General features: G+C 42.6%; 1 protein-coding gene across 6 annotated transcripts in view; it reads left to right on the top strand.

Annotated features, from left to right (window-relative positions):
• sdk2b (sidekick cell adhesion molecule 2b) overlaps positions 1–12,653 on the top strand; it is a 419,662-nt gene that overhangs the window by 201,673 nt on the left and 205,336 nt on the right. The window lies entirely within an intron of this gene.

Here is a 12,653-nt window from a genome sequence, read left to right as displayed (position 1 = left end):
AAGCAATTATGCTACCGATAATGCTTATTTGATGCTGTGTGTGTGATTTTATGTTTCTCAAATAAAGCCTTAAAAGATTCATTGGTAAAGTAGCTGCATGATGTGATAGCTGAAATAAATTTTAGTGAGTGGGAAGGGCCTGCATAGAAGAAGAATTTGGCTAGTAAGAGAAAATTCTGAGACTCCTTATGGAAAAGTGCCCCCATGAGACGTCTCCCTAAGCTATGAATAAATGAACAGAGCTATTGAAGATAGTAGGACATGATCATTTTTGATATTTGTTGAATGTTTGCCTTTTTAAATGTGTTTTTTACATTTTCATTAAACTTTGATCTGTTTTTTCTATTATTCTATCTGTCCGTCCACCCATTGATGTATTTTCTGAATACAGTGATCCCTCGCTATATCGCGCTTCGCCTTTCGCGGCTTCACTCTATCGTGGATTTTATATGTAAGCATATTTAAATATATATCGCGGATTTTTCGCTGCTTCGCGGGTTTCTGCGGACAATGGGTCTTTTAATTTCTGGTACATGCTTCCTCAGTTGGTTTGCCCAGTTGATTTCATACAAGGGACGCTATTGGCAGATGGCTGAGAAGCTATCCAGCTTACTTTCTCTCTCTCTCTCTTGCGCTGACGTAGGGGGGTGTGAGCAGGGGGGCTGTTCGCACACCTAGACGATAGAAAGATTATCTTCACGTTGCTACCTTCTGTGTGCAGCTGCTTCCTGAAGGACATGCTGCACGGTGCTTCGCATACTTAAAAGCTCAAAGGGCACGTATTGATTTTTGACTTTGTTTTTCTCTGTCTCTCGCTCTCCCTGCTCCTGACAGAGGGGGTGTGAGCTGCCGCCTTCAACAGCTTTGTACCGGCGGTGCTTCGCATACTTAAAAGCCAAACATCCCTATTGATTTGTTTGTTTTTCTCTCTCTGACGTGCACTCCGTTGAAGAGGTAGATATGTTTGCATTCTTTTAATTGTGAGACAGAACTGTCATCTCTGTCTTGTCATGGAACTCAGTTTAAACTTTTGAAAAAGAGACAAATGTTTGTTTGCAGTGTTTGAATAACGTTCCTGTCTCTCTACAACCTCCTGTGTTTCTGCGCAAATCTGTGACCCAAGCATGACGATATAAAAATAACCATATAAACATATGGTTTCTACTTCGCGGATTTTCTTATTTCGTGGGTGGCTCATTAACAATTCCACAAAAACTATATCTTAACGTGTAAGGTTTTGTTTTAAAAATTATGTCATCTATGGGATTTGTGTCCAACTTCAGTCCTTTTTTTTATCACACAAATTGTATAATGCCAGACCAGAATGCACTGCAATCACAATCAAAAGCAAATTTCCTGATAGCATGGTCAAAGGCTGGGAGAAAGAGAATAATGGTCTTAAATCAAAATAGAATTGTTCATGAAAAGGTGTAATGTAGAAGAGGTTAAATGGCTAGCAAAAAGACCTATTACAGGAAATACAACAGCCGGAGAAATACAGTGTGGATGCTATAAAACAACTAATTACACACAGCCGCTCTTCTTTTTGTAACGAAGGTGAAAGTCAGACATTTTGCAGAAAAAATATATGTTCATACACGCTTACTTTCATGAAGTTAGCTGTTGTTTGGCATTGGGCTACAAAAGGTATTTTTATTATTGTTATTATTAAACAATTCTAATAAACATGTATAAGCCCTTGCTATGTTACTAAGCCCACGCAGATATCTGTTCTGGGAACACTCTACTCATTACAGTAGCTCCTTGTGGCACTAATGAATTTTGGAAATGCTTCAGGGCATTTGCAGCTTTTTTTTTGTTACAGCTACTCTGAATAGAATATAAATAAATAAATAATCGATACATTAAGCCAAAATGTTGTCTAACAGAGCAGTGAGTAGGTAGCTCTTTTTTTTTTTGTGACCTGACTCAATGTTTTTTTTAATGAGAATTTTCTTATAGAATTGCTGGCAACATGCCTTAGGCAGCAGGTGTGTGAATACAGTACAAAAGGCGTAAACTAAAATATTCATAATTAGAGTTAAAAAAACAAACAAACAAACAAACAAAAAAAAACTATCACTATTACCACATTCACCTCTGTCCTTGTGCGTTAAAAATACACTTTAATGGTGTTTCCTGTAACTTCATCTTTACTAAAGCTTGAAAAACACTAAAGGATTTTTTTTTTCTGACTCTCAAATGGTTATACATCTGTTTAATTTTTTTGACTTCTAATGTTCTCCACATTTTCAGCAATCTGTTTTCTTCAATGATCCATCCATTTACTAACCCACTTAATCAGGGGCTGGCTGCTGTTCCAGTTACCACCCCTGGATGAGGTGCCAGTATATCAAGTCCAGGTTGGTGGATCTGTGAGGAAGTACTGGTACCTGCCCTAGCACCCTCTTTTATATAATTTAAGTTTATCAGACATCTCAGTAAAGAACAAGCCCAGGACAGGGTGCCAGTCCATTACACAGATGTACACACTCACACGGGAGGCAATTTAGAATCACGAATTAACCTAACCAACATGTCTTTGAGAATATAGGAGAAAGGATTAAATATACGGAGGAAATCCTACAAAGTCAGCAAATAACATGCAGACTCCAAACTCACTCAAGTAGTAAAGGAATTTGAATAACCACTGCAATACCATATGACTCTTGCTTTATTTTATCTTTACTTGTTCTGCCTTGTCTGTAAGTGTGACTGTAAAAAAGTTTTCTAACACAGAAATAATATACAATCTCTAAAAAAGTGATGAAAGACTCAGATTTGCACTGAAAGTATAACCAGCTCCAAAATATACTTCTCAAAAAAATTAAAGGAACACTTTCAGACACATCAGATCTCAATGGGGAAAAAAATCATGCCGGATATCTATACTGATATGGACTGGGTAATGTGTTAGGAACGAAAGGATGCCACATCGTTTGATGGAAATGAAAATGATCAACCTACAGAGGGCTGAATTTTGAAGATGCCCCGAAAATCAAAGTGAAAAAATGAGGTAGCAGGTTAGTCCATTTATGGTGTCTAGTAGGTAGGTGTGCATGCTTCTAATGAGGCTACAGATGGTGTCCTGGGGGATCTCCTGCCAGATCTGGACCAGGGCATCACTGAGCTCCTGGACAGTCTGAGGTGCAACCTGATGGCATCGGATGGATCGAAACATAATGTCCTACCCAGAGGTGTTCTATTGGATTGAGGTCAGATGAGTGAGTGTGGGGGCCAGTCAATGGTATCAATTCCTTCATCCTCCAGGAACTGCCTGCATACTCTCGCCACATGAGGCAAGGCATTGTTGTGCACCAGGAGGTACCCAGGAGCCACTGCACCAGCATAGGGTCTGACAATGGGTCCAAGGATTTCATTCTGCTACCTAATGGCAGTCAAAGTGCCGTTGTATAGCCTGTAGAGGTCTGTGTGTCCCTCCATGGATATGCCACCCCCGACCATCACTGACCCCCCACCAAACCGGTCATGCTGAATGATGTTACAGGCATCATAACATTCTCCATGGCTTCTCCAGATCCTTTCACGTCTGTCACATGTGCTCAGAGTGAACCTGCTCTCATCTGTGAAAAGCACAGGGTGCCAGTGGTGGACCTGCCAATTCTGGCATTTTATGGCAATTGCCAATCGAGCCCCAGTATGCCGGGTAGTGAGCACAGGGCCCACTAGAGGACGTCAGCCCTCAGGCCACCCTCATGAAGTCTGTTTCTGATTGTTTGGTCAGAGACATTCACACCAGTGGCCTACTGGAGGTCATCTTGTAGGGCTCTGGCAGTGCTCATTCTACTCTTCCTTGCCCAAAGGAGCAGATAGCGGTTGGTCCTGCTGATGGGTTAAGGACCTTCTCCGGCCCTGTCCAGCTCTCCTAGAGTAACTGTCTGTCTCCTGGAATCTCCTCCATGCCCTTGAGACTGTGCTGGGAGACACAGCAAACCTTCTGGCAGTGGCATGTATTGATGTGTCTGCCATCCTGGAGAAGTTGGACTACCTGTGCCAGCTCTGTGTGGTCCAGGTATGGTCTCATGCTACCAGTAGTGATACTGACCGTAGCCAAATGTAAAACGAGTGACAAAACAGATGAGGAGGGAAAAATGTCAATGGCCTCCACCTGTTGAACCATTCATTCCTGTTTTGAGGGTCATCTCATTGTTGCCCCTCTAGTGCCCCTGTTGTTAATTTCATGAACACCAAAGCAGCTAAAACTGATTAACAAGCCCCTCTGCTACTTAACTGAGCAGATCAATAGCCCAGAAGTTTCATTGACCTGATGTTATATATTCATTAAAAAGTGGTCCCTTCATTTTTTGAGCAGTTTAGTTAGATGCACTAACCATTTTTCCTCCATGTCACTCTCTAGTTTTTGTTTTAAGTAATTATAGGGCATCCTTGATCCCAACACCAGAAAATGAAAAAAATGATTGCTACTTAAAGTTTAATGTTTAATATTTAATTAAATTTTTTACTTTTGTGAAGCTAACTTACGGAATATTGACTAAAAGTAACTACTGCTTCATGTAATATAATTAATACGACACCTAATTGATTATCAACTAGGCAACTAATTAATTTAATTGAAAGATTAATTAAATTGCTAGTTTATTTATATTAAGTGATGACAACATTGATTGATACAAGCAAAATTATCTTTTAAAATAAGAGAGAAGATGCTTATGCTCATTATATATGAGGAAAAATTGGACAGTGAAGCAAATAAGATGCTAAATTATAAATTACTACTTAATAGTTCATCCAGTTTCTCCAGCTGTGACATCCCTGAAACCAACATGACTGCTAGAAAAGCTTCTTTGTGTAGTTGTGTACCATAATTTTTAATTGATTAGTCACCATATAATTGAAACAACTAGGTAGCTAATTAATGACCTGATTAACTAATTTAGTGACAGCATTGTTTGATGCATACATTAGTTCTCTGTCTGTGAGTGGTGGGTTTTTTATTTTTTTTTTGCTCCTAACTGTAATTAAACCCATAGATTTAAGCACTACTAGTGAGGTAACTGTTGAATTTTTAAGACTAACAGATGGCATACACCTAGAAGATGGCATTATTTGACACTAGTAACGGCGTACTGTGTGATAATGTGCAGTGAATACACTCGACTTGACCATACTCTGCATCCGCCGCACGGCCGCCCAGCTGCCCACTGCCGAGGGTTGATTCTACAATAAAATTAAACTAAAAAGAGTAATAATTCTCAAACTCTTTGCTTTTAATATAAAGCTGTAGTGCAGAGTTTCAGTATAGTATATATGTACCAAATTTCAAGCTACAGGTTATTTTCGGAGGTCAATCATCACCCCGAAAGTGAACAGTAGACATCACGTAGTATATGTGTACCAAATTTCACGTCAATAGGTCAAACGGATTGCGAGCTACAGGTGATTTAAAATCCTGGACAGACAAACGGACAGCCATGGTACCATATTATATACAATTACATTTTCAGGTGTTTAATCCAAGTAATGGTCTTGTGGAGCAGAGATTAGGGCAGGAACATCAGCTTTTAGACACAAACTGACCCAGGAAGAGATGTCAGTCCTTCTTACACTCCAAAGAATTTAACACTCGTGTTTGGGATGTGGTAGGAAAACTAAAGCATACCCAGAAAACCACTCATGCAGGCATAGAGACAATGTGTAACTTCCAAATGAATGGTGGAAATTTGAGCACTGGAATCAATAAAATGAGATCAATACCATGAAGTTTTCAATATGGATTTCATTTCTGAGTCACGTGTGCTTGTGCTTAAGCTGTTTTCTCACATTCCAAGGTCATTTTTTAAGCTAATTAACTTATCCAAATTTTGATATAAATTTTTTTGTATGAATTACAACTCAAAATTGACTTTTTTGTGACAGTGGCTAGTTGTGCCCAAATATAATTTTCAATTATGTTACTTAGGGCAGTTGACTCATAATGGAACTACTGTATCTGTTAATTATAAGTGATATTTAGTGATTTATATATATATTATTTATATATTGTTATTTATATAGATTATTTATATATTTATATTATATATTTTAGTTGCTAATATGTTCCTCCTCCTGCGGTGGGTTGGCACCCTGCCCAGGATTGGTTCCCTGCCTTGTGCCCTGTGTTGGCTGGGATTGGCTCCAGCAGACCCCCGTGACCCTGTGTTCGGATTCAGCGGGTTGGACAATGGATGGATGGATGGATGTTCCTCCTCTCTGAATGTGTGCTGCTATGAATTGGCATATTGCTGAGGGTTGGTTATTAACTTGCACCCAGTGCCATTTAGTCCTTTGTGAGCCAGATTGGACTAAATTAGGTCTTTAGATGGGTGGAGGTTTGTCTCTCTATTATATCTTATGTGAGATCTAATTTAGCTTGTACAACTAAATTAAGAGGATATTTTTTTTATTCATTAACATTAGAATAAGAACAGTGGAGCAAGCCAACCCAAACTATTATGAAAGTGTATATAGTATAAATGCTTTATTAAGTTAGATTTAAGTGAACTTTATTGGAAAATAAACATTCATTCTATTGTTAAATTTAACAAGAGCCTCCTGTGAATTTGTCAGCAATTAATTGTTCATTTTAAGCATATTTTAGTTTCATTAAAGTTTGGACAGTGATGCAAAATTGATCTATAATTGTTATTCATTGTTTTTCCCCAAAACTAACCTTTTAAATCATTGCTTGAAAATTATAATAGTGACTGTCAATTTTTAATTGTATTTACTTGTGATGTGACATTTATCTTTAATGGTTTTTACACAGATTTAAATTTTCTGCTTACATTTCCAATAAAAATGTATTTGGTTTTGTGACTGCAGGTATTTTTTCTTTATCTAGACACAAAAGCAGGCCAATTCATAAGTATGACTAAGTATTAAATATTCCACAAAACTGCAATTGATTAATTCAAAACTGTTAATTATTTAGTACCACTTCATGCAAAGTTGAGATGTGTGAGCTAATACTAATTAAATAAGCCAGCACTCGGGGCTACCTGAACTTTAACATTTTGGGACTAGAACATTCTTAAACAAATCATAAAACTTAACACTTGCCTGGTGTTTATTTAAACTCTTTTATATCTTAAAATATACTTAAATGCTTAAAGAAGCCAAATTTTCTACCTGTTGAAATCTTTATTTGATATTTTGTATCTTTTAACTAGATAGATAGATAGATACTTTATTAATCCCAAGGGGAAATTCACATACTAAACTAATACATAATACATACATAACTAATATTAGCGCAGACTGTTGCTATGTATTAACCTAGACTTTCAGTCTTTTATTGATCTAAATCTTTATCTTAATTTCTTTGGAATGTTCAAAACTAACTTTATTTACTAGCTGGTTTAATTAAGATCGGAATGGACAAACAGTTTGAGAAACAAAAAACACTTATTGATTATTCTTGTAATCATTGTTAACCATTGTTAATTTGACGTGAAGTGAGTTAAGTTTGGGATGCATGCTGAGCAGAGCAATGGACAACAAAGCAAGGAAAGCAGAACAGAGAAGGGAACAAGAAAAGAAAGAAGAGCCCAAAGAAATTAGCAAGACCTCTGTGAACTGAACTATAATCTGAAGAAGCTCTGCACCTTGACTTATAAAGACTCCTATCCCATCACCTGTATTTTTAAATAAGTACTTTTTAATAAGACTCTTTTTTTCAAATAAATTTCCTAAACTTTTAAGACTCTTTGCAAATGTATTTCCTGCTTTTGCTACCATCGTTTTTACTGTTTTTTTTTATTTAAAATTGATTTGTAATAATACCGATTTTGTTCTGTTTGATTGGTCATGGGAGGGGCCAAGGAGGTCGGGTGCAGTGTGAGTTGGGTGGTGGCCGAAGGCGGGGACCTTGGCGGTCCGATCCTCGGCTACAGAAGCTGGCTCTTGGGACGTGGAATGTCACCTCTCTGAAGGGGAAGGAGCCTGAGCTAGTGCGCGAAGTTGAGAGGTTCCGGCTAGATATAGTCGGGCTCACCTCGACGCACAGCTTGGACTCTGGAACCAATCTCCTTGAGAGGGGCTGGACTCTGTACCACTCTGGAGTTGCCCCCGGTGAGAGGCGCCGAGTGGGTGTGGGTATACTTATTGCCCGCCGACTTGGAGCCTGTACATTGGGGTTTACCCCGGTGGACGAGAGGGTAGCCTCCCTTCGCCTTCGGGTGGGGGGACGGGTCCTAACTGTTGTTTGTGCGTATGCACCGAACAGCAGTTCGGAGTACCCACCCTTTTTGGAGTCCCTGGAGGGGGTGCTAGAGGGCATACCTTCTGGGGACTCCCTCATTCTGCTGGGAGACTTCAATGCTCACGTGGGCAATGACAGTGAGACCTGGAAGGGCGTGATTGGGAGGAATGGCCCCCCCGATCTAAACCCGAGCGGTGTTTTGTTATTGGACTTCTGTGCTCGTCACGGATTGTCCATAACGAACACCATGTTCAAGCATAGGGGTGTTCATATGTGCACTTGGCACCAGGACACCCTAGGCCTGAGTTCGATGATCGACTTTGTGGTCGTGTCGTCTGACTTGCGGCCACATGTCTTGGACACTCGGGTGAAGAGAGGGGCGGAGCTGTCAACTGATCACCACCTGGTGGTGAGTTGGCTTCGATGGTGGGGGAGGATGCCGGTCAGGCGTGGTAGGCCCAAACGTGTTGTGAGGGTCTGCTGGGAACGTCTGGCAGAGCCCCCTGTCAGAAGTAGCTTCAACTCCCACCTCCGGCAGAACTTCGACCATGTCCCGAGGGAGGTGGGGGACATCGAGTCCGAATGGGCCATGTTCCGTGCCTCTATTGTTGAGGCGGCTGACCGGAGCTGTGGCCGTAAGGTGGTCGGTGCCTGTCGTGGCGGCAATCCCCGAACCCGTTGGTGGACACCGGTGGTGAAGGATGCCGTCAAGCTGAAGAAGGAGTCCTACAGGACCCTTTTGTCCTGTGGGACCCTGGAGGCAGCTGATAGGTACCGGCAGGCCAAGCGGAATGTGGCTTTGGTGGTTGCTGAGGCAAAAACTCGGGCGTGGGAGGAGTTTGGGGAGGCCATGGAGAACGACTTTCGGTCGGCTTCGAGGAGATTCTGGTCCACCATCCGGCGTCTCAGGAAGGGGAAGCAGTGCAGTGTCAACACTGTATAAGGTGGGGATGGTGCGCTGCTGACCTCGACTCGGGACGTTGTGGGTCGGTGGGGGGAGTACTTCGAAGACCTCCTCAATCCCATTAACATGCCTTCCAATGAGGAAGCAGAGCCTGGGGACTCAGAGGTGGGCTCCCCCATCTCTGGGACTGAGGTCACCGAGGTGGTCAAAAAACTCCTTGGTGGCAGGGCCCCGGGGGTGGATGAGATACGCCCGGAGTTCCTCAAGGCTCTGGATGTTGTAGGACTGTCTTGGTTGACACGTCTCTACAACATCGCATGGACATCAGGGACAGTGCCTCTGGATTGGCAGACCGGGGTGGTGGTCCCCCTCTTTAAGAAGGGGGACCGGAGGGTGTGTTCCAACTACAGAGGGATCACACTCCTCAGCCTCCCTGGAAAAGTCTATTCAGGGGTCCTGGAGAGGAGGGTCCGTCGGATAGTCGAGCCTCGGATTCAGGAGGAACAGTGTGGTTTTCGTCCTGGTCGCGGAACAGTGGACCAGCTCTATACCCTTAGCAGGGTCCTGGAGGGTGCATGGGAGTTTGCCCAACCAGTCTACATGTGTTTTGTGGACTTGGAAAAGGCATTCGACCGTGTCCCTCGGGGAATCCTGTGGGGGGTACTCCGAGAGTATGGGGTACCGGCCCCCCTGATAAGGGCTGTTCGGTCCCTGTACGATCGGTGCCAGAGCTTGGTCCGCATTGCCGGCAGTAAGTCGAACCCGTTTCCAGTGAGAGTTGGACTCCGCCAGGGCTGCCCTTTGTCACCGATTCTGTTCATAACTTTTATGGACAGAATTTCTAGGCGCAGCCAGGGCGTTGAGGGGGTCCGGTTTGGTGGGCTCAGGATTGGGTCACTGCTTTTTGCAGATGATGTTGTCCTGTTTGCTTCATCAGGCCGTGATCTTCAGCTCTCTCTGGATCGGTTCGCAGCCGAGTGTGAAGCGGCTGGAATGAGAATCAGCACCTCCAAATCCGAGACCATGGTCCTCAGCCGGAAAAGGGTGGAGTGCCCTCTCAGGGTTGGTAGCGAGATCCTGCTTCAAGTGGAGGAGTTCAAGTATCTCGGGATCTTGTTCACGAGTGAGGGAAGAATGGAGCGTGAGATCGACAGGCGGATCGGTGCGGCATCCGCAGTAATGCGGGCGCTGCATCGGTCTGTCATGGTGAAAAAGGAGCTGAGCCGCAAGGCGAAGCTCTCAATTTACCAGTCAATCTATGTTCCTACCCTCACCTATGGTCATGAACTATGGGTAGTGACCGAAAGAACGAGATCGCGAATACAAGCGGCTGAAATGAGTTTCCTCCGCAGGGTGTCTGGGCTTTCCCTTAAAGATAGGGTGAGAAGCTCAGTCATCCGGGAGGGGCTCAGAGTAGAGCCGCTGCTCCTCCGCATCGAGAGGAGTCAGATGAGGTGGCTCGGGCATCTGATCAGGATGTCTCCTGGACGCCTCCCTGGTGAGGTGTTCCGGGCACGTCCAACCGGGAGGAGGCCCCGGGGAAGACCCAGGACACGCTGGAGGGACTATGTCTCTCGACTGGCCTGGGAACGCCTTGGGATTCTCCCGGAAGAGCTAGAAGAAGTGGCCGGGGAGAGGGAAGTCTGGGCATCTCTGCTCAAGCTGCTGCCCCCGCGACCCGACCTCGGATAAGCGGGAGACAATGGATGGATGGATGGATGATTGGTCATGTTGTATTGTTAACATAACCTAGTGTGGGTGATTGCCATCTTCCCACAGGGGTGAGCAACTGAGAAGAGATGTTTTCAAAAGAAAGCAGTGCTGTGAGCGGGCACCTGCTCTGGTGAGTGACACAGGTGTACCTCCGCTCAGAAGACAACCGTTTTGGTCTGCTTGTTCAAAGCCAGTTAGTCTCTTTGCTGAACGCAGCTGCCCATGTGCAGATAAGGCTGTACACGTGTGGTGCTATAAAGCAGCTGTATTAAGGCAAATTTCTGCAACAATACCATATGCCTCTTACCTTCTTTTCTATTTGGAAATAACCGTATGTACATTATAAACAATATTTATATGAATAACATTCTTAAACACTCTTGATCAAGTTCAGGGTTGTGGGATTAAAGCTTATTGTACATATTTCTTGTCATAAACATTATGTCTCTGTCTGTCTGTTAGTTATATAGTGCCTCTATCTATCTATCTGTCTGTCTGTTATATAATCTATCTATCTATCTATCTATCTATCTATCTATCTATCTATCTATCTATCTATCTATCTATCTATCTATCTATCTATCTATCTATCTATCTATCTATCTATCTATCTATCATGTTTGGGACAAAGATACATTATATAATTTTTAAACTGTGAAGCAGAAAAAAATGTGTCTTTGTCCCAAACATTCTGGAGGACACTGTAGCCATCATGCGTGGTGTGTTACACATTTGTCTTTATGATATATATTATCTTTTACAGTAAGCTCTATTAGAAAGCATATGTTCAATGAAATTCACATACTGTAACACAAGGAAATAAAATTGGAGTAAATGTAAAGTCTGTGAAACAGACTTAGCTATATAGGAAAAAGAGGAGGAGATAGAATATTCTTTAAAATGCCTTACAGAAAAAGGTCTTTATTTAATGTTGCTTTTGAATTCTTAATCCAGGATTGTCTTGAAAGGGTCACATCTGTACCAAAGTACAAACCCACCGTAACAAGGTATGAAATAACCCATCCTCACATTCCTAATGGGGCCACTCATTCTTTGATCATATCCCAAGGGGGTTTTAGTAGAAAAAAAGAATAAAAACTACTGTTATAATATATTCCTGAAAAACCCATTATAATGTTTTTTATTATAGTAAACATATTTTTTGTATTTTATAATCTGTTGAAAAATAGTTGAAAAAACATTCATGTATCCACCCTCCACCCACGTGCCAGCTCTGAAAAAGACAGTTGTGACAGATTAGGTCGATCTTGACCCCTTGAACCCTCTGACCACTCGTCAGACACCAGGTAAAAGTCCAAATATTAAATTTATTTAGATAATAACGTGCACAAAGCACCCTCCTCTCCACAATACTCAAACACAATAATAAATCAATAATCACTACACTAATCAATTCCTCCACACTCCCAGACGCGTTGCCATCCTTCCACCCAGCTCAGCTCATTCGTCTGGGATTTCCCATAGTTCTTTATAGTCCATGACCCGGAAGTGTTTCACCCTCTCTGTCCACGTGACTAGGAACACTTCCGGGTCAGATAAAATCCTTTTTCCTTCACCCCGGAAGCACATCATTCCTCTTGTCCATGTGACTCTGACGTACTTCCGGGGCGTAGGGCAAATAATCGCTGTTCCTCCCAGCAGCGCCTTCTAGCGGCCCCCGTGGTATCCAGCAGGGCTGTAAAGGAAAACTCCAATGTCCATAATTCCCTGCTGGCATTCGGGGCACCTCCATGCTGCAGGGAGGGCTCCACCTGGAGGTATTGGCCGGGATAAATGGCCGGCCATGTCTCACAC

Source organism: Erpetoichthys calabaricus, chromosome 14 (genome assembly GCF_900747795.2).
Source record: "Erpetoichthys calabaricus chromosome 14, fErpCal1.3, whole genome shotgun sequence".
In the NCBI taxonomy this organism is placed as follows: Eukaryota; Metazoa; Chordata; class Cladistia; order Polypteriformes; family Polypteridae; genus Erpetoichthys; species Erpetoichthys calabaricus.
The sequence above is the reverse complement of the archived record's forward strand: the minus strand, read 5'-3'. Positions and strand labels throughout refer to the sequence as shown.